Below are 20994 nucleotides of genomic sequence, written 5' to 3'. Positions count from 1 at the left end.
TACGGAGGGTACAAATGGCAAATTGAATGAAACACTAATAGTCCGGTTATGAGAACCATCATAAGAAAAAGCTGGTTATTTATTTATTTATTTTGTCAAGAGTTTTCCTTCTCTTAGATGAACTGCCTTTATCACGGCTAATTAGCCCATCCACCACACACACACACACACACACACACACACATATATATATATATATATATTGTATCTCAAAAATATACTCACACTTCGAATGACGATAAAAAATTTTATTTGTGAACATAAAGTTAGTGTGAGTACCTTTTGAAGATTCTCTGTCTCTCTCTCTCTCTCTCTCTCTCTCTCTCTCTCTCTCTCTCTCTCTCTATATATATATATATATATATATATATATATATATATAGCGTGTTTGTATAATCTCATGATGGGTCTTAACTACAAATCGAAACATTTTCATGCCAGTATAGCGAAGCTTGTACATTTCTGTACAAATAAATATTAATATAAACAACCTTGTTTACTATTAAACACTATTGTATAAACCCGATTGAAATTATATAGATTTTTATTTCACGAATAAATTTATAACCTACACACACACACACACACACACACACACACACACACACACACATAAAATCGTCGGCCAGCATTCCAAATATCACCCAGATTATTTTATTCATATCTTTTTGGAAGTACGTCTTATACGTGTTTCGTTGAATAACTAAGGCCAATAAACAACTCATCGAGGACAAAGATAGATTTCTCAGATAATAGTTTAAAAGAATTTTCATTTTTTTCTTGTAATGGAAAAGAATTTAATCCGAAAATAAAATAAAAACGCTGACAAAAGGAAATCGAGATATTTGAAGTTCGCAGAAATATACACACACGCGTATAAACATATATATATATATATATATATATATATATATATATATATATATATATATATATATATATATATATACACACACACACAAACACGAACACGTGAAGTTGTCAAGACTTAATTCGAAGCTACGTCAAATTCATATTAAGCCGGACATTTATTTAAAATGTGCAATCAGTTTTTATCCGTTTGAAACTGAATTAAACTTAAAACATAGTTTATGATAGTTTGAAACTGTATAATCGTAAATTACGCCCCCACCCCCAAAAATGTAGTGCCGACATCAAATGGCACCGCACGGCGCACCGCACCGAAGGGTCAAGGAGGATGGAAAGACTGAGGAGAGAAAGTACTAACCAGACCTCTACTGGATGAGTGCACAAAGGACTGAGACATTGGGATGACTTATTGTCACCCCAATTCCAGCTATGACCAATGTTACGATAACACAAATTCATCTGTAAAGGTTATCGAAGAGATGGGAGAGTACTGGTAATATGGAGAGACTTGTTGTCACCCAGACTCTAGGGAACACCATCGGTTGTTGTCAGTGAGCACTGAGCAACCTCTGATGGTGATCTGTGTGAGAACTTCTAGTCAGTACAATGCGATGATGCGTACTTATCAAAGTTATACAAAGACGAGAAACACAGGCACACACTCGAGATATTGTCTCAGAAATAAAATAATTTCATTGAAACTTCGAGTACATATGCAAAATACGGACAATGTTGGGATTATGACGTCATTATTTAGAAATTTATTTTCAACATGGGTGGGCGTGTGCGGGCCTTTAAAAAAAACTATTTTGTATTTTCAGCTATTTAATAAAGAAAAGATTCTGTAAAAATTAAATATACCTTGAAAAGCGTATCTCAAAAAAATAATAATAATTAATAAATAAATTAAAAATAGCACGCAACGCACGGGTCGTATTCTGCGTAAGCACTAAACTTTGAATAAAATAAAAAAATAAAAATTAAGTGAAATAGAACTAACCTTTCTTTTAGCATAAAAAATTTTCCTCCCAAAAGTAAGCCAACGTAAACATTTTTCCAAAATGTGTGTGTGTGTTTTCCTTTTTTTTTTTTTAATTAAAAAAAAAAAATTAAAAATTAATTGAATTTTTAAAATTCATAAAACCTCTTTTTTTTTTTTTTTTTTTAAAAAAACATTTTTTCGGATATTCTCCGGTCTGTAGATAATTTTTCCCACTTTTTATTTTATGTTAAAAAGAAGAATTCATTCAAATATAAACATATATACTTTTTTTTTTGTAACAATCCAGTAAGATTTGCTTCTTTTTTTTTTTTTTTTTAATTATTTGTTTCCTTTTTCTTATCTCCCTTAAAAGGAGTCTCTTCCCCCCTGTCTCTCTCTTTACCATATAACACAAAAAGCGAACGTAACCAATTCAGAGCGTTTAATCACACGGCGTAACTTGCACAATGGAAATCTTTTTTTCTTCTCCGTAAAAAACAAAATTGTGTGGTGCGATCTTTTTTCTTTTTCTTGTCATCGTCCGTCCTGCAGTTGTCGTCCTGTACGAAAACCGTGTATATCGCCGTTTCTCTTTTAATTCGCATTTACATAAAAATGTTTTATGCGACCAACAATATGTGCAGAAGGTTCTGTCCGTCAGTCGTCACACCCAAGTGTGAAACGCGCAGATTTAATGAGTGAGTTTTATTTTATATCTGTCCAGGCATTTCACTAGGAGGCTCGGTCGGCTTGTCTGTCAGGCTTTAGTCCGAAACAGAGTCATTTTACATAAACCCAACCGTACATCTGATCTCTATAAATAGATGCCGGTCGGTTCGTCAGGCTTAAAATAGCCTTCGGATCGCTATTTTATCGCAGATAGTATGGACGCGTCTTAAGAATAACCGTTTTTATTCTATATGAATAATAAAGCAACTAATATACACAGTGTGTTAACAAATATATTGTAATGACCTCGGGACGTTTACGAATCCCTAGGTGCCCGTTCTCAGCGTTGTCTTGGCGATAATGGTCATCGATTAGAACAGTTGCCCTCTGTACTTGAAGTCCATTTAATTCAGTATTTATAAATAAAGGTTTTACCGTCATTCGAAGTGTGAGTACATTTTTAAGACACTACGAAATGTTTTTTTTTCTTTTTTTCTTTACACAGTGATCACCCACCACTTATCAAGGCCCGGAAGCCACTCAGGGATAAGGGTTATTGCAAGTACATTACGTTAGTGTGGAGATTTGATGAAGTGTTCACTTAAGGAGGCGGTTCATTAGGAATTTGTTAACATTGGACTTGAAGACATCCAAGTTGTAGTCCGGTGGGAAGCAGGCAGACGGAACAGAGTTCCACAGGCGTGCAGTTCTAAGAAAGAAGCTTTGTTCATGGAATCCGCGTTTTGATTTAGGCACAGATAAAGAGTGGGGAAAATTTTTCACAGTGGATTCAGCTAGACGGGTGTTTTTCGTGAAAGATTGGCGAGCGGGGACCAGAGATTGGAGTTCAGACGAGCACCTGCCATGGAAATAACGATAAAACAAGGATAGGCTCGCAACGTCTCTTCTGTCCTCTGCCTATTCTACAAGTATTTTAATGGTTAATGCTCTGACGAACTACAAGCAAGCACTTGTACCCTCTCGACGTAAATACCACCCACAAGCAGCCTAATCCCACCCCTTACACAGTAGAGACCCATAGGTGTAAGAAAGCCTTCTACTCCAATAGTTTCTTCCCCATAACTACTAAACTTTGGAACTCCTTTCCAGGATTTTGCTTTCCCAACTGTACTGACATGCAGAAGTTCAAGTGTAATGTGAACAGACATCTTGCTGCTCAACTCCCTACATAGTATCCCTGCAACCTATGTCCCCGATAGTAGCCCCGTTACAACGTGGCACTGTGCCTTTGTTTGGGGTGAAAATTGAATAAATAAAAGAAAACATGAATAAAATATATATTAGACGTTTTAGCCCGTTAAAACGCACCAAAGTTATAGCCCGTTGATATGGAATGTATGCTAAATTTCTAGAGTAAATGCTTTATTGTCGTGAATAATTTCTATTAATCCTTAAATTTGCATCGAATTGATATCATAATACTTAGTTTAGCGCACCTTATAATAACAAAGGTCCATACACGATTTCAGCCATATCGGTTCAGTGGTTTCCGAGAAAAAGTGGAACGGACGGATAGGCAAACTATTTTTGTGTGTGTGTGTGTGTGTGTGTGTGTGTGTGTGTGTGTGTGTGTGTGTGTGTGTGTGTGTGTGTAAATTGTTTCCGCTGCTGCAGTAGTGGTAACATCCAAAAACATCTATTTCGGAAATCGCCGGTATGGATGGCTAATCAGTGCATGAATGTAAAAAATATATAGCTAAAAATACAAAATATATAATTTCACTTTTTTTGTTGTTGTTGTTTTTTTCCCCTCCTTAATATCTTTTTTTTTTTTTTTTTTCCTTTTGTCTAGCGATCCGGTGCGAGTTTATCGCTCTCTTCAACTGAAGAAATAAATGATTATAATGTGTAACTCCTAACTTTGACAACTGTATGAAGCCGGAACAAAAAAGAAAAAAAAAAAAAAAAAAAAAACGCGCGTGCACGTACGCACACACACACACACACACACACACACACACACACACACACACACACACACACACACACACACACACAAAGAAAACAGAAAACAGAAAAAAAAAAAAGAAAAAAAAGAAATAATGGAAGAACAAGAAGAAGGAGGACTGGGTCTTAGCTTTATTAGACAGCGGGGATGCTGCTCTCATTACAAACTGCCGCCCTTTGCGAATAAAAGTGGACAAGATGTATAAGCAACAAAAAATAATAATAATAAACAGAAAAAAACAAAAAGAAAAACAGAAAAATGCAAAAATAGGAAAAGAGAAAAAAAACAAAGAAAAAAAGGAAAAAAAAACAAAGAAAAAAGGAAAAGAGAAAAAAACAAAGAAAAGAGAAAAAAAAACGAAGAAAAAAAGAAAAACAAGCGGAACAAAAAATATTTACTTAAGATGCGTCTATTTAAATTGCGCTGTCATCAATGAAAATACTATTTCAAGTTCATACGAAACAGAGCCACATATTTACCCAGGTGGAAGCTTGGCGGCACATTCTAACACTTATCTTGCTCACAAGGGACTCTTTTCGGTCATACGTGGCCTTCCTTCCAGGCATTGCCTTCTCCATCGGAAAGGAAAGGTTATGACTGGTTGGTTGCCTGAGCCGTTTCCACTGAGAAACGGCGCACCTTTACAAATTGTTTCTCTTTTGATTTTTTCCTCCCCACGAGCCCACGACTACGTTAAATTGACATCTTGCGATAGTAGAAAGTAATACCCTAACCCTCCAAAATAAAAATCACATAAAAAAAATAACGGTAATTTTTACTTGGTTTCCACCGAAACATTTTCCTTTAAAATGACAACATTTGAAGGTTTTCGTGTATGCTGAAAACGAATATCGCATTTAATTTTTTCGCAAAGGCAGACGTTTAGGAAAGTAACCCCCATTCATTGAATTCCACAATTTACACTTATTTTTCACGTTAATCTCATCGATTACAAACTTAACTTTCAGATAAAAAAAAAAATGAGGTGAAAAAAAAAAAAGAAATAAATGAATATGACTTTTATCGACGGGGATCAGTTTTCAATTATAACGTTCTGCTAAACTGAACACGTACTTTGTGACTATGACCGAGAAAAATATTGCGACTCTCTCTTATTCCCGTTTAAAAAAAAAAAAGGGGGGGGGGGTAGGGTACATTTTTACTTTTTTTTTTTTTTTTTTTTTAAACTCGATGACAACTTTCACAGGTTTTGGAGTATGCTGAAAATGAATATAGCAGTAATGCCCTATTTTTGCGCCGGGAAAAATTTCTAAAAATATTCAATTCAAACAAAATTGAATAAAAAGTTTAATTGTATATATATAAAAAACAAAAACAAACACGTTTTTTGGTTACGAACAAAAAATCTAACAATTCAACGGGTCTAACTTTTAGTATTCCATACAAATAATATTCCTGTTTAGTTCAAATTAACTTGGTGTATGATATTTTAAATAATTATAGTCATAACTTTTAAATGAGAGATAAATAAATTAGATAAATAAATTTAAAAGTCCTGAGTCAACACAACCCAAGATTAATCACATATTCGGAACGGCTACCATAATCGACAACAGAATTTTCAGGATTTTGTTTGTTTGTTTTTTACTGAGGGGGGGGGTCATCGCTTATCAAGGCCCGAGGTCACTTGAGGATAAGATAGTAGTGAAGTAACCGTTAATGATGTAAATTGGGTGGGATGAGGACGACTTAACAGGAAATGCTTACATTAGATGCCTCCATGTTGTATTTAGACGGGAAGCATGCCAGCGGAACAGTGTTCGAAAGGTTGGAAGTTCTGGGAAAGAAGTTTGTTCATGGAATCTGCATTTACATTTAGGCACAAATAGAGAGTGGGGGAAACCATACATAGTGGTTTTAGCCGGCCCTGGACGAAATATTAAAAATATTAAGATATTTTGTCAAAAAAAAAAAAAAAAAAAAAAAGAATTAAGCTTGACAGACTTTGAATTATGATCAAAGTATAGAATCTGTTGTTTTCGATCAGTGAAAGAGAAATCGTTCGTTAACTGGAGAATATTTTTCTTTTACCCCATTCAGCGCCCCAATGTGGGGAGCTTTATTCCCTCACATAAAAAAAAAACTGACATTGTACCTAACTTTATTAGAGAGCGGGGAAAGTAAATACGGACTAAAGTGCGACATACTCAGACTCTTTGGCGTTTTAGCTAGGAATAAAAGTGTAACATCTGTTCTGATACTAGATTTTATCTGTTCTGTCTTCTGTCAGTGAAGGATATTATTTTTCAAACTGATCTTGCATCTTTACTCTACTAACCTCGTGGGGAGACAAATAGTGACTATACTTATGCGTGACACACCAACCGGTTGATGGGCAGAAAAAAAAAAAAAAAGATCCCCATGGCTCCCCAGCTTTATCTAAGAACGCCGAAACGCGCACTTGCCAACAGATAAAAAGAAGGGCGAGAAAAGAGGAAAGGATATGAAAGCAACAGAAGAGAGAGAGAAAGAGGGAGCGAGAGAGAGTGGGGGGGGTTAAGGGTGAACGGAAAATTAGGCAAAGTCAGTAAGCCTTCCCCCATCATTGTCATCCTGCTACGCCCGTACACAAAACCTTTGCTTACAAAGACGAATTGACAAAACCCCGGGGTGGGGGGAAACCTGAACATGTGCTTGCAGCAAGCACTGCTTGCTTGCATATATATATATATATATATATATATATATATATATATATATATATATATATATATATATATATATATATATAATGGAACCCTTTGTTGAAATTAATCTAGCCATCAACACTTTGACCCCTAAGAGTGCCACAAAGTAGCAAAGTGTTGCTTCACTCCACCACGCTCCAATAGTTTTAACTTTTATTGTTCTTGGAAATATCGTTTTCAGCTATTCCTATCATTTTCAAAACTATGATGAAAATTTTTTAATTTTTCATCATAGTTTATTTATTTTATTATTTTTTTTTTTCGGATTTTTTGTACAAGAGACCCGCCACAAACATATGTGCTCTCTAATAAAACAAATAAAATGTCAGTTGTTAAAAAAAAAAAGAAAAAAAAAAAAAAAAGAAAGAATTATTGCTTAATCGCGATGACGGAATCCATACACCCCGACCCCTGAAACAAATGACGCAAAGAAATAAATGAATATATAAAACTAAGAAAAATCCGCTAGTTAGAATCAAATACCTATTTTTCACGACTGAAAGCTATCAACCAAAACACCCTAGAAGAAAAAGTGTTTTTTTCTTTATGTTTTTACTTCCATACAAACTCACACCTATAGCTGTTGACCATTCCACGAGACATTCCACTGTGGCATTTATTTTGCATTTTGTATAGCCTAACCATAACCTGACTCATGCCTCGACAGTAGGCAAAGAGCATCTGCACGGACTGTGAAATTATTTTTGCAAAACTCATTTGTCCATATGTGGCGGGGCTTTTCTACAAAAGATCCAGAGTCCCTTTTATCTCTTCTCTTCTCTTCTTCTTCTATCTTCTATCTATCTATCTATCTATTCTTCTATCTATATAAATAAAATGAACTCATTTTTCCCGTCTGATTTTGACATTAATAGGATTAAAAATCAAGATATTTCATGCAAATATAATATGCACAAACGGCAGAACAATATCTGAGGTGTGTTATAGGCTTATTATTTCTCAAATTCCTCGATAATCTTAGATTTCTATACTTTTTCTGCTGAGAAGTCACGGCCAAAATCGGTTAAGATCAATGGAAGTGGTAAAATATTTTCTCTCTAATAAATTCCTCCTCCCCCTGCTACCACTTAACACCGTTTGGGGATCGTTCACAAGGAACAGTTGAGAAGAGAACACCGGTTTGGCTTCGTAGTTCTTTCATGTGAAGTTATTTAAAATCACTAAACTAAGCTGCAGTGCTCTGTGGCGTAGTGGTTAGCATGCTGGACAATTCACATTATATTTTCACGTTCGCGCCGACCTACCGTAGTCGTTTTTTTTTTTTTTTTTCCTAAACAACTGGAATGGACTTTTCTTGGTGGCCGAACTGTTAACGTTGCAGATGTTTTTTTTTTGTTTTTTTTCACACTTTATTTTCCTACTTTTACTCATGACTCCGGGTTTGATCCTTCCTACTTACATACCATAACATTTTTTAAAACTCCCCCCCCCCGTCCCGGAAACAAACACTCGGGCAACGCCGGGTACCCCCGCTAGTTAAAGAATAAATGAACATGCTTTATATAATAAGGAAGCAGGCCGCTAAAGAGTGTGAGAGAGTTGAAGAAGTTTTCGAAAAAAAAAAAAATTCTGTTCATACAATTGAAAAAATAATGTGGAGAATCTCAGTTGTGTGCGTGTAAGGGAAGGGGGGGGGGTGAAGTAAAGATTTAATAAAATTCTTTGGGCTAATCTTTTGGTGATCTTCTGGCCACAGCACTAGTCCCCATCTGAAGTCTAACCCTTCAGAGCCATTCGGTTCATAGGTCGTCAACATTAAGAGCCAATATCAGGATCCACCATCGACTGTCCGTTTCTACCTCTGCGTCTACGGCAAACAAGAACACGTCTGACTTGGAAGTGCAAAGCCATGGAATAAAGATAACAATCTTATTTCTATTCATGTGCAAATGCCATTTCTTTCTCTGGGCCAAACCTTCCCCGACTTTATATGCAACAAGTGAAGCATGCATGGTCTTCCGTGAGTACCCAGTAAATGAAGCATAAAAAAATGACTAAGTCCGCATTGCCCCCCCTCCCTCCCCAGGGGATGTCAAATCCTTGTGAAAACAACAAAATGTGCAATTTTAGGGTTTAACTTATGTAAATTTGAGTTCTGCACCATGTAATAAAAGAAATGACTAATTCCATCATTTGCTCACCACCCCTATTTAGCCCAAAAGTCCCCAAGGCCTTAACACATTTAAATTTGAGTTCAGCACCATGCAAAACTGCTAAATAGACATACACAGAAAATGTTGGACAAATATGGTAAAATAGTCCCCAAAATAGAGTGTTTTTATTAGCCCTAAAAGAGCCCCTGGGGCACACCTAAGAGTTATCGTGAAGTATAGACAAATAAAATTACATAGAAATCAGTTAGTTACAATTTTTTAGAAAATTTTATAAAAATCCAAGGTATCAATTTTTTTTGATAAGCACAATAGTGTCAATTTTAAGCCATTTTAACACGAAATGCACCACTAGGGGTGTAACCGGAGTTTTTCAGGAAAATCTGTTCTGTTACTTTTTTATTCATATCATGTTTAATGTTTGTGCAAAATTTCAAAAAATACCAAGGCGTAATTATTGAGAAAAGTGTGGACAGACGAACGGACAAGGGTGAATTTACAGGTCCACCCTCCTTTTGTCGGGAGACCAAAAAGTGGGTCTTGTTGCTGTCTGTGTCAGAGGTAAATTCCTGTAACCTTACAGATCTAACAAATAGCATTGGCCATCGAGGAGATAACTTTCCTTCGGGACAAGATCAAAGTGTAATATCTGCTCTTCAGATGCTGCACTTCAATTTCTTGTTCTCTGTAAGTGGAGGAGAAATCCTTCACGACTGAGACAATTTTAATTTTTGTTCCTTTTCTCCACGTTAAAAAACGACCCTGGTGTCTAACTCCCGTGGGGAGGCATTGTAAATAGGAACTTTATTGGCTCTTTACAGATGTCACAATCACTCAGAAATAACAACTGTATACAGCCAATCTATTTTTTAGAAAGAATTCTAACTAGAAAGATATCAGGGAAACGAATACCAGCAACAATCATCTGATTCTATACAAAACGAATGCATGCTGCTCAGCAACAGCAAAGCAGCACGCTCCATCTCCATGACCCCAAGAATGTGTTCTATACACTTTGTAGGGGAAAGACAAGGAAAACCTGAGAGAAATGATAAAGCGTGATTTGAGAAAAAAAAAAAAAAGAAGGTTAAATAAAGACCTGGCCAGAGATATGTTGGTTTGGAAGTCAATTTCTAAAATCTGTGCCAGCATGTAAAGCAGACATAAAATCAACTATTATTTGTACTCACTAGGAGTTCTCATGCAACCCATCAACTGAGACTATGCACAAGATCAAAGTGTAGTATCTGTTCCGGCAGATACTGCAAGCAAAGACCATATGTGGGGGCGACCCCACATATAAGACCTTGGTCAATGTAGGGGCAACCCTTCATACCAATTGTCACTATCCATCTCCCCTACTCCCCCGGGGAGTTGGTCCCCATTTCCCCTTCACTCCTCACACTAAAAATCGGCCTTGTGCCTAATTTGCTCGGTGGGGGAGCAAATAAATACCATCTGTTCCGGCAGATACTGCAGGCTATGACTAGCTATGACTAGCAAAGACCAGATGTGGGGGCAACCCCACATGCCTGACCATTAACCAGCTCTCATTTCCCACCTCTCGGGAGCTGGTCCCCTTTTTCCCTTCCCCCTCCCTTCACTCCTCACATTAAAAATCGGCCTTGTGCCTAATTTGCTCGGTGGGGGAGCAAATAAATACCATCTGTTCCGGCAGATGCTGCAAGCTATGACTAGCTATGACTAGCAAAGACCAGATGTGGGGGCAACCCCACATGCCTGACCTTTAACCAGCTCCCATTTCCCACCTCTCGGGAGCTGGTCCCCTTTTTCCCTTCCCCCTCCCTTCACTCCTCACATTAAAAATCGGCCTTGTGCCTAATTTGCTCGGTGGGGGAGCAAATAAACACCATCTGTTCCGGCAGATACTACACTTAAGATGATTTGTACCAGTCAATGGAGGAAAAACCTCTATACTGGGACAATTATTATTTTTGGTAACCAGAGTGCCCCCTTTTTGCCTACTTTTAGGGGAGCTGGTTTTAACCTCACATTAAAAACGGCCTTGTGCCTAATTTGCTCAGTGGGGGAGCAAATAAATACCATCTGTTCCGGCAGATACTGCAAGCAAAGACCATATGTGGGGGCGACCCCACATATAAGACCTTGGTCAATGTAGGGGCAACCCTTCATACCAATTGTCACTATCCAGCTCCCCTACTCCCCGGGGAGTTGGTCCCCATTTCCCCTTCACTCCCCACATTAAAAATCGGCCTTGTGCCTAATTTGCTCGGTGGGGGAGCAAATAAATACCATCTGTTCCGGCAGATACTGCAAGCAAAGACCATATGTGGGGGCAACCTCACATATAAGACCTTGGTCAATGTAGGGGAAACCCTTCATACCAATAGTCACTATCCTACTCCCCGTGGGAGTTGGTCCCCATTTCCTCTTCACTCCTCACTTTAAAAATCGGCCTTGTGCCTAATTTGCTCAGTGGGGGAGCAAATAAATACCTCAAAGTGTAGTATCTGCTCTTCAGATGCTGCACTTCAATTTCTTGTTCTCTGTCAGTGGAGGAGAAATCCTTCACGGCGGAGACAATTTTTATTTTTGTTCCTTTTCTCCGCGTTAAAAAACGACCCTGGTGTCTAACTCTGTCCCGTGAGGAAGCATTGTAAATAGGAACCTATCATGTTCCCTGGAGTCTGGGTGACAACAAGTCTCTCTGCATTTTTAGTCCTCTTCACCTCGTTCGATAACATTTGCATATGAATTTGTGTTATTGCAAAAACCGCTTGCTATAGACTTCTCACTGGCAGCAACAATTGGCTTCCACTGGAATTGGGGTGGCAACAAGCATCTTCAAGGTCCCAGTCCTCTGTGCACTTATCATGTGGAGGTCTGGTTAGTGCTTTCCCTCCTCGGTCTTTCTATCCTCCTTGACCCTTCACAAATATTTGATGTGGCGCCAGTCGATGCCCACTCTATTTTTTTTTTGGGGGGGGGGTCATCATTATTATTATTATTATTATTATTATTATTGTGAATATGTAATCAATAATGAATTATTTCGAATATCTTTTCTTGTATTGTTTCATTATTGTTTATTTTGGTTTTGTCAATATTGTCACAAGGTCATTCCCCCTCATCCTTTTTTTCTTCAATGCTGACTTTGTTTTTCTATCAAATTAGTCGCGTTGCATTATGGGAAAGCAAACATAATAAATAACAAAGGCAAGGACAATATAAGAATGATTGCTTAAGTTTTAACCCATATTTACATTCAAAAAGAAAATATTGTTGCAGCTCGACAAACAAAATAACAATAGCCTTGCTGAGCAATTTATATCTATATAACTATAAAAGTGAAATTGTCTGTGTGTGTGTGTGTGTGTCTGTATGTGTACATTTCCCTACCAAACTACTACTGTCAATTTTCAGACTCGAGATTTAAAATTAGGCGTATTCAGATTTGGGAATATCTTTTTAATCGGTTTCCGGCCAGAAATTTGGCTGCCAAGGAGCCAAAATTCAATGATTTGACCTTTGAAAACTCTACCAAACTCCTCGACCAATTTTGGGTCTAAACACTTGAAATTTTAGATGTAGGTTACTTGGACCTCGATCAAACGTTTCTATTTGAGACCAAAACAATAACTGTTAAGGGGTCAAAATTGGGGTCAAAGTTAAAAAAAAATTGGACCTCTGCAATCTCTACCAAATGACTCGGCCAATTTTTGGTGTAAACATTTGGAATTTTACATAAAGTGTAATCAGACATTGAGCAAGCTTTTTAATCAGTTTTTGGCCGAAAATTTAGCTTTCAAGGAGTCAAAGTTCCAAAAATTTGACCTTTTCAGCCAATTTGGGTCTAAACATTTGAAATTTTACATAAAGGGTATTCAGAGATGCAGCAAGCTTTTAAATCAGTTTTTGGGCGAAACTTTGCCTGCTAAGAGACGAAAGTTTAAAGAGTTGACCTTTGCAGACTCTACCAAACTCCACCACCAATTTTGGGTCTAAACACTTGAAATTTTAGATGTAGGTTACCTGGACACGAGTCAAATTTTTAATTTGTATATATACATATGCACATAAAGTTATGAACAGTACATAGGGCCCAACAAAGCCAGCCTGAACTGCTAGTATATATATATATATATATATGTATGTATGTATATATATATATATATATATATATATATATATATATATATATGTATGTATATATGTATATGTATATATATATATGTATACTAAGTTAAAAGCAAGAAAACAAGATCGCATATATATTATTTGGATTATTTTTTATATTATTCATAACTTGCTTCCCATTTTCATAATCTTTCGACAAATATAACTTTGAAGAAGACCATCAACCAGCTCCTCATCTATAGGATTGTGCTCCCTGGATAACTCATCGGTAATAAGTGCAGAGTACCTTTTCCTGCACATGGCACTACATCTATTCCAATATACAACTTATGAGAGAGCAGCTCGTCTTAGTGTTAGGGTTTCTGTACTGTCAGTCGGAAACAGCAGCCAGACAAACCCTCAAACCTATCATATTAGAGCGGTCCAGGCTAGTTACATGAACATGTGTCAAGCAAGCAGTACCAATTTGTGCATTCATTCTCTTTGAGGGCTAGTATCCTCATCTTCATGTACACCAGTTCCTGTCAGATCATCCAAGTTAAGCAACAATGAGCCTGACTAGTACCAGATGGGTGACCATTTTGGACTTTCAGGTTCTGTATGTGCTCTCCGCTTATCTCATCATTATTTACAGTCGTCCTGGGCTTTCCCCTGTCCACTGGACTCAAGCAGTGCCGATTCAGGAGAGGTGTGGTTGGGATTGCACAACCCTTGCCACACAATTACATGCGCATCTACCCCTACGGGGGTTATCCTTTGTTTTTCGAGGCATCGATATCCTCATCTTCATAGTTGCTGTTGTTGTTGTTTCACTAAAATAAATAAATAAGCACCCCTAAGTTGCTCAGTTTGAGAGAAAGAGAATGAGAAAGAGAAACGAGGGACAGCGTTCATAGTCCTAGTAAATAAAAAAGCAAAAAAAAACAAGGCAAAGCACTTGGGGTATCTGTTGAGTCCCTGTGATTGTACCTCTGCACCTGGCTAATAGACAAAAAAGGAGTGTGAACGTCAGTCGATAAAGCAGAGACTACCGCCTTCTTAAACTTGGGTATCTTTATGCCAAACTTTGGAACAACCTTGACGGAATTTCGTACTGATATAACCTAGCCGTTACTCTTAAATTTAGTAATTCATAAAAATAAAAATGGAAAGAAAGAAATAAAATCCAGGCTGGCACTTTTTCTTTTTTTTAAACAAAAGCATTTATTATCCTTACTTTCTCTTTCTTCCGACCACATGCTGGGCCCAGCCAGCCCATTCTCGTCTTCAACTTCACACATCCATTCTCTTCGACGTCCACTTTTCTTCTCTCGTTCTGACACCGTTTAAAAATTTCTTGCCATCGTCCATCTCGCCTGGCATACACTTTTCTTCTTCCTCCGGCCACAGCCGGCTTATTCTCGTCCTGGACTCTATATGTCCATTTTCTTAGACATCAACTTTTTTTCTGTCCTGGGCACGTGGTGCATTTTTCTCTTTTTTTTTTTTCTATCTCTTCTCGCACACACTTAGCAAGCTAGCCCCCCTCCCTACTTGTGATACCTTCCCACGCGCTCATATGCACCATACTACACTAAATCCTGTATGTAATCCACCAGGGTAGATATTTTTCGTTCTGTCAGCTATGACCGAATAGAATTTGATCATATTGTTAATTATTACATTAAATTCCTAAAAGGCAGAATTATCCAGCAGTCGTTATTTGATCAACATTTTAATAGCAATTCTAGAACATCCATAAAGACAATTATAAAAGAACAATATACTCTACAACTAGCCAATCATAATTTGTTATTGTTATGCCATGTTATTCACAATAAAACAATGTACTTAGTTACAATGTATTCAAAAAGTTCTTAGACGACTGTTAATATGAAACATTTTAAATAATCACCTAAAAATAAAAATCAGCAGAGGAAATTTAATTTCTTACTGTAGAATATAATAGGAGTTATCTACCTAAGTTTACAAAAGGTACAAACAAATAGAAATTAAAATTTCTTCCTTGCATCTCGGGCTCTACCAGGTAGGTATAGCTAAAACTGCCGGCTATCAACTAGATGGTTGTGGGTTAAATTTCTGGTTTTGGATGAGTACTAGTCTAACCGCACTGATGAGCAGTGTACAGCGAAACAGTCTGTCTGTGGATGACTCTGTGTGTGTGTGGGTGTGTGTGTGTAAAACAGGCTTCTTCAGTCTTTGACAGGCTATGGATACCCACGAAGGGGTGCCTGCACATGAAATTTTTGCGGCAGGTGATTCACAATCTCCAACACCACCTCTCCTGAGTCGACATTGTAAATACCAGTGGCAAGTGAAGGGTATGTACAGGACGACCGAGAACAAATGCCGAAATAGCAGAGAGCACATACAGCACCTAGAATTCCCAAATAGTCACCCATCTGGTTCTAACCAGGCTCAACGTTGCTTAACTTTGGTGATCTGACGAGAACCGGTGTGTCAATTAGATTATGCCATATATATATATATATATATATATATATATATATATATATATATATATCTCCTACTATTATATAAAAGGAATGTTGTGTGTGTGTGTGTGTGTGTGAGTGTGAGTTTGTTTCCTATAGACTTCTAAACGGTTTCACCAATTTTTATAAATTTCACATAAATGTACTTTATGAGCCTGGCAATGTTCTTAGATAGTTTTTTTTTATCATAATGTCTTCAATACGTATCGGTAATCGAAAAAATCCGATGAAAGATGGAATAAGTGATTATACAGCCTAACATCACAAGTCCATTTGAAAAGTTTTATTACTGCACAAGTAGAAAGTCCAGACATATAATATCAACGAAGTTCTTTGATATAATAAGGACACGTTCGAATTAAACGTTTCTGTTTAGGGCACAATTGAACCATGATATTTGACTTTTGCATTTTAAACTTTAATTCAAGCCATTATATAAAAATAATTTTATAAAATCAATGGTAGGTTCATTACAGTGCAATGTAAACTACACTGTATTGTGGACTAAGTCATTAAAAATGGCATGTGAAGCTTGCACCGCGGTGGGTTCTCAACTAGAGTAGGCAGTTAATCGATTTGATTGAAAAATGGTCGATTTCATTGATTTTGGTGATAATAAAATATGAGAGGGCGAAACATTCGTTAATCCTCATTCAATCCCGGGCAACGTCGAGTTTCCCTGCTCGTGTGTATATATGTATGTATATATATATATATATATATTTTATCAAGACTAAAGTACGAAACATAACACAACTTGTATATAACAAAAAAAATGTACCGACTATGTAATTCAACACAATTTTGCTCATAGTTTTTATATGCGTGTCTGAACAGATCCTTGTAAATATATTTAGCCTTCTAAATACTGCGCAGGCAGACATAAATTCTAGACGGATCCATCGTCTCTGGAAACAAAATAAAAAAACGCTCTGGCAGAAGAGGGCGATCGGGACTCTGGATCAGTGGATGAGAGCAAGGAAAGTGGGTGTGGTGGGTGTGTTCGGGTCGGGCAAGGAAACGAAATTAGTAACGGTCGCACTCCAACGATTATCACTATAATGTCTGTCAACTTAAATATCAACAAAATTTGGAGGAAATATTAGTTTCCGATATTGAATCCATTTTGTGCGAACGCCGAACAGAAATAACCTTATCGCAGAAGCTGCAAATAAACAAAACAAACAAATAAGAGAGTGGGAGGGGCAAGAGGAAGGTCAAGCATGGGACTGTTAGTATTAAGGGAGTCATATCATGTGCTCCACATCTAATTTATAAAACTCACTATGTCTGTCTGTCTGTCTCCATATTTTCACACCCTATCTCTTCCGAAACTAAAAGTCGCAGAGCGACGCTAGGAATCTCAAATGATAAGATTTTTTACGGACCGTTCTTTTACGGGGTCTTTAGCCGGTTAAAATAGTTTTTAAGGGGTCAAAAAAGGGGTAAAAAAAAGTCAAAGAAATCGTTATATATTTTGTACATTCGTCTTAGTTTATTTTTAATCAATTTATACGCGTGTCACTTTGGTACAGTGGTAACGTTATCGATTTTGAATACTATAGCTTTGCTTTCGGTTTCGATTCGAGCTGATGGCACTCAAATACTTTTTTTTTAACTTTTCAAATCACAACTATGATTATATATTCGAAATCTTGACAAATTAAAATATCATATCTAAGCATATTTTACCACCGGGTAAAGCCTCCCTCTCCCACCACTTCATTTCAGCCCGACGTTGCCCGGGTGTTTGGAGGTGTATGTTAAGCAAAAAAAAAAAATAAAATAAATAATAAATAAATAAATAGATAAAAAGCGGTCACTTTTTAAAAACTTTGATCCCTATTATGATCCCTTAAAATTTATTGTTTTGGGCTTAAATCAAGTTATTAAGTTGGATCCATGTCCAACAAACCTATATCTAAAATTTCAAGTGTTTAGACCCCGAATTGTTGGAGGAGTTTGGTAGAGTTCTCAAAGGTCAAATCGTTGAACTTTGACCCCTTAATCGCCAAATTTCTGGCCAAAAACCGATCACATCGATTTTCCCAAATCTCAGTAACCTGCATATCAAATTTCGAGTCTGTAGACTAAAAATTGACAGAGTTATTCCGTAGGGAAATGTACACAGACACACAGATACACAGACACGTTCACTTTTAAAGATAGATAGATAGATAGATAGATAGATAGATAGATAGATAGATAGATATGCTATTATATAAAAGGAACTTTGCCTGCGTGTTTATGTGTGAATTTATTCCCTATGGACTCGAAAATAGATGGCCGATTTTTATGAAACTTCACACGAAGGTACCTTATGTGCCTGGCAGTGTTCTTAGATAGGTTTTATATCGGAATGTCTTCGATAAGTATCGATAATCAAAATAATCTGATGAAATAAGGAACAGACGATTTTGATCAACGTTAACACCTTACACAACCTAACATCATTTTGAGAAGTTTTGTTACCACACAAGTCGAAAGCTGAAACATGTGCTAATAAAACTGAAACATATAGAATAAGCAGTAGGTTCTTTGATATGACAGGGTCGCGTTCGAAATGAATGTTTCTGTTTAAAGCACAATTTCACAATGATACTTGATTTTTTTTTTTCATTTTAAACTTAAATTCAAGCCATTATAACCGCACAAGCAGTAAGGATAGACATTACCAGTAGGTTTTTTGATGACAGGGGCGCGTTCGAAATGGATGTTACCGTTTAGAGCACAATTGAAGCCTGATACTTGACTAATTTGCATTTTGAACTTAAATTCAATTTATATATATATATATATGATAATATATAAGATTATATATAAAAATTAACTATAAAATCAACAGTAGGCTCATCTACAGTGCAATGAAAACTACAATATATTGTGGACCAAGTGACTGCAGGAAGGCACGTGAAGCTTCCTTCCGGTGCACTGCAATGGATTTCCAACTAGAGCAGGCAATCAATCGATTTGATTAAAAAGAAAAGTAGGCAATTTCATCGATTTCGATGACGGTAAAAAAGGTTTCCCGGCATATATATATATATGAAGCCATCGACATACAGTCCTGTTTCGTTGTATCACAACTCATCAGTGCCGCTAGACTAGCATCTCTCCCAAGCCAAGGATTGAACCTAGAACCGTCGTGTTGACAGTCGGCAGTTCTCCCACTCGACCACAGAAGGGACGCCCGCAAATAACTCGTCGGAATGTCTATTTTTAAATAGACATCTGCCACCACTCTTACAGTGCTCAAACCGCCTGTTTGTAAAGAAACAAACAACGAGCTTCGCATTTTTCAGCCAATTAAGTAGCGGGTGAGATTATTTACGACAGTGCTCTACCCATATATATATATATATATATATATATATATATATGTGTGTGTGATATTTATATGTGTATAGGTATATGTGCATGTATATATGCACACATATCTCTTACAGACGTAACTGAGCTGCCTACGTTTATTCATCCACTTTTTATATGACTTTTAAGGCCAACCGAACTCGACAGATTTCGCAACAGAACTGGAACATTCGTTCAGCTTTGTTTGCAGTTAGATTATTGGAGTGAAACATGGGTTTTTATATTCACGTAAATGTCTTTTGAATGCAGCAAAAGATAGGAACACTTTTCCACATCTATCGCAGTTAGCGTGGTGACTATCTTAACCAGGCGCTATACCCTGTTCATCTTTGCGAATTAAACGTTTGTAAGCACTGTATTGCATACGGCTATTCTCAAAAAATTCTATGCTTTCGTGAATCAGTTTCTGCCATTTACTTCTATCAAAAGCCAATTTTTCGCATTCTTCCACATCAAATCCATTGCCAAGGTCGCTGGAAAAATGATGGAATACTTCTACCGCTCCAGTAGATATCTCACTCCTGATGCAATTCTCTACCTACACAAAAGCCAGGTACGGCCAACGATGGATTACTGTTGCCACATCTGGGCAGGAGCTGCTAGAAGCAGCTTATCCTGCCTTGACAGAGTTCAACATAGACCTCGTAGCGTAGTGGGGTACGCCCTTTTCACTTCCCTGCAACCTCTTTCTCACAGAAGAGACGCTGCGCACCTGTATCTGTTTTATTTTCATGGCAAGCGCTAATCTATGATCCTCCCTCACCAAACTTTCACGAAAAACACTCGTCTAGCCAAAACCACTATCAATAGTTTTCTACACTCTTTATCTGTGCCTAAACCTAAACGTAGTTTCCATGAACAAAGCTTCTTTCTTAGAACTGCACTCCTGTGGAACTCTCTTCCGATTGCCGGCTTTCCAGCTGACTACAATCTGATTGTCTTCAAGTCCAACGTAAACAAGTTCTTGATGAACCGCCCCCCTAAGTAGTCCAATTTACAAAACTCCCACTACTTATGTCCGCTACGCGATAATGTTATTGGCTAATATATACCCATTAACCCTTATCCTCGAGTGGCCTCCGAGCCTTTATAAGTGGTGGTTCCCGTTTAAAAATAAATAAATATATAAAATAACCCAGACTGTTTCAGATAAGATTTTATTGTGTCCTTAAATCTCCTCTTTGGTGTTGATGCACTTTTATTATCTGCGCGCATTTCACAATAAAATAATTTCCTTGGCAGGCGACTGTCATCCATATGCACAATGTGACCAACCCATCGGAGACAACTTTTTATTACCATCAACTGAATACTTGGTAGCCCTACTTTCTTTAATACTTCTGTATCTGAAACTTGGGACCGCCGTTTGGTATGAAGTCCCTGTCGCGGGCACCGTTAATGGAAGGCCCCAAGAAGCGTTGGTTCGTGTTTAATAGCGTGTCCATGTTTCGCTTTCATACAGGATGGCCGTCAAAACACGTACTTTAAACACTATGATTTTTGCATGTAACTTGATACGATGATGGGACCACACACGTATTTTAAGTGCTGAGAAAAAAACCCAAAAAAAAACAAGAAGCTATTTCAATGCGGAAAGGAGATTTCCCAACTGAAGCTGCATCATTCAGAGCGAGTACTGCCTAGATATACAAAAGAGTGCGCTACATCTTATTTATGACCT

General features: G+C 37.2%; 1 protein-coding gene across 14 annotated transcripts in view; it reads right to left on the bottom strand.

Annotated features, from left to right (window-relative positions):
• Window positions 1-20994, bottom strand: part of LOC145293758 (forkhead box protein P1-like) — a 971902-nt gene that overhangs the window by 449963 nt on the left and 500945 nt on the right. The window contains exon 1 of one of the 14 annotated variants that reach the window (XM_080140258.1): window positions 1871-4394. The exons of the other annotated variants lie outside the window; for them this stretch is intronic. The gene's annotated coding sequence lies outside the window, so the exon portion shown is untranslated. Of the gene's footprint in view, window positions 1-1870; window positions 4395-20994 lie in introns of those variants that run through there. 14 annotated transcript variants of the gene reach the window in all.

Source organism: Euprymna scolopes, chromosome 15, assembly GCF_053919585.1.
Source record: "Euprymna scolopes isolate OS-2025 chromosome 15, ASM5391958v1, whole genome shotgun sequence".
Taxonomy (NCBI): domain Eukaryota; kingdom Metazoa; phylum Mollusca; class Cephalopoda; order Sepiida; family Sepiolidae; genus Euprymna; species Euprymna scolopes.
The sequence above is the reverse complement of the archived record's forward strand: the minus strand, read 5'-3'. Positions and strand labels throughout refer to the sequence as shown.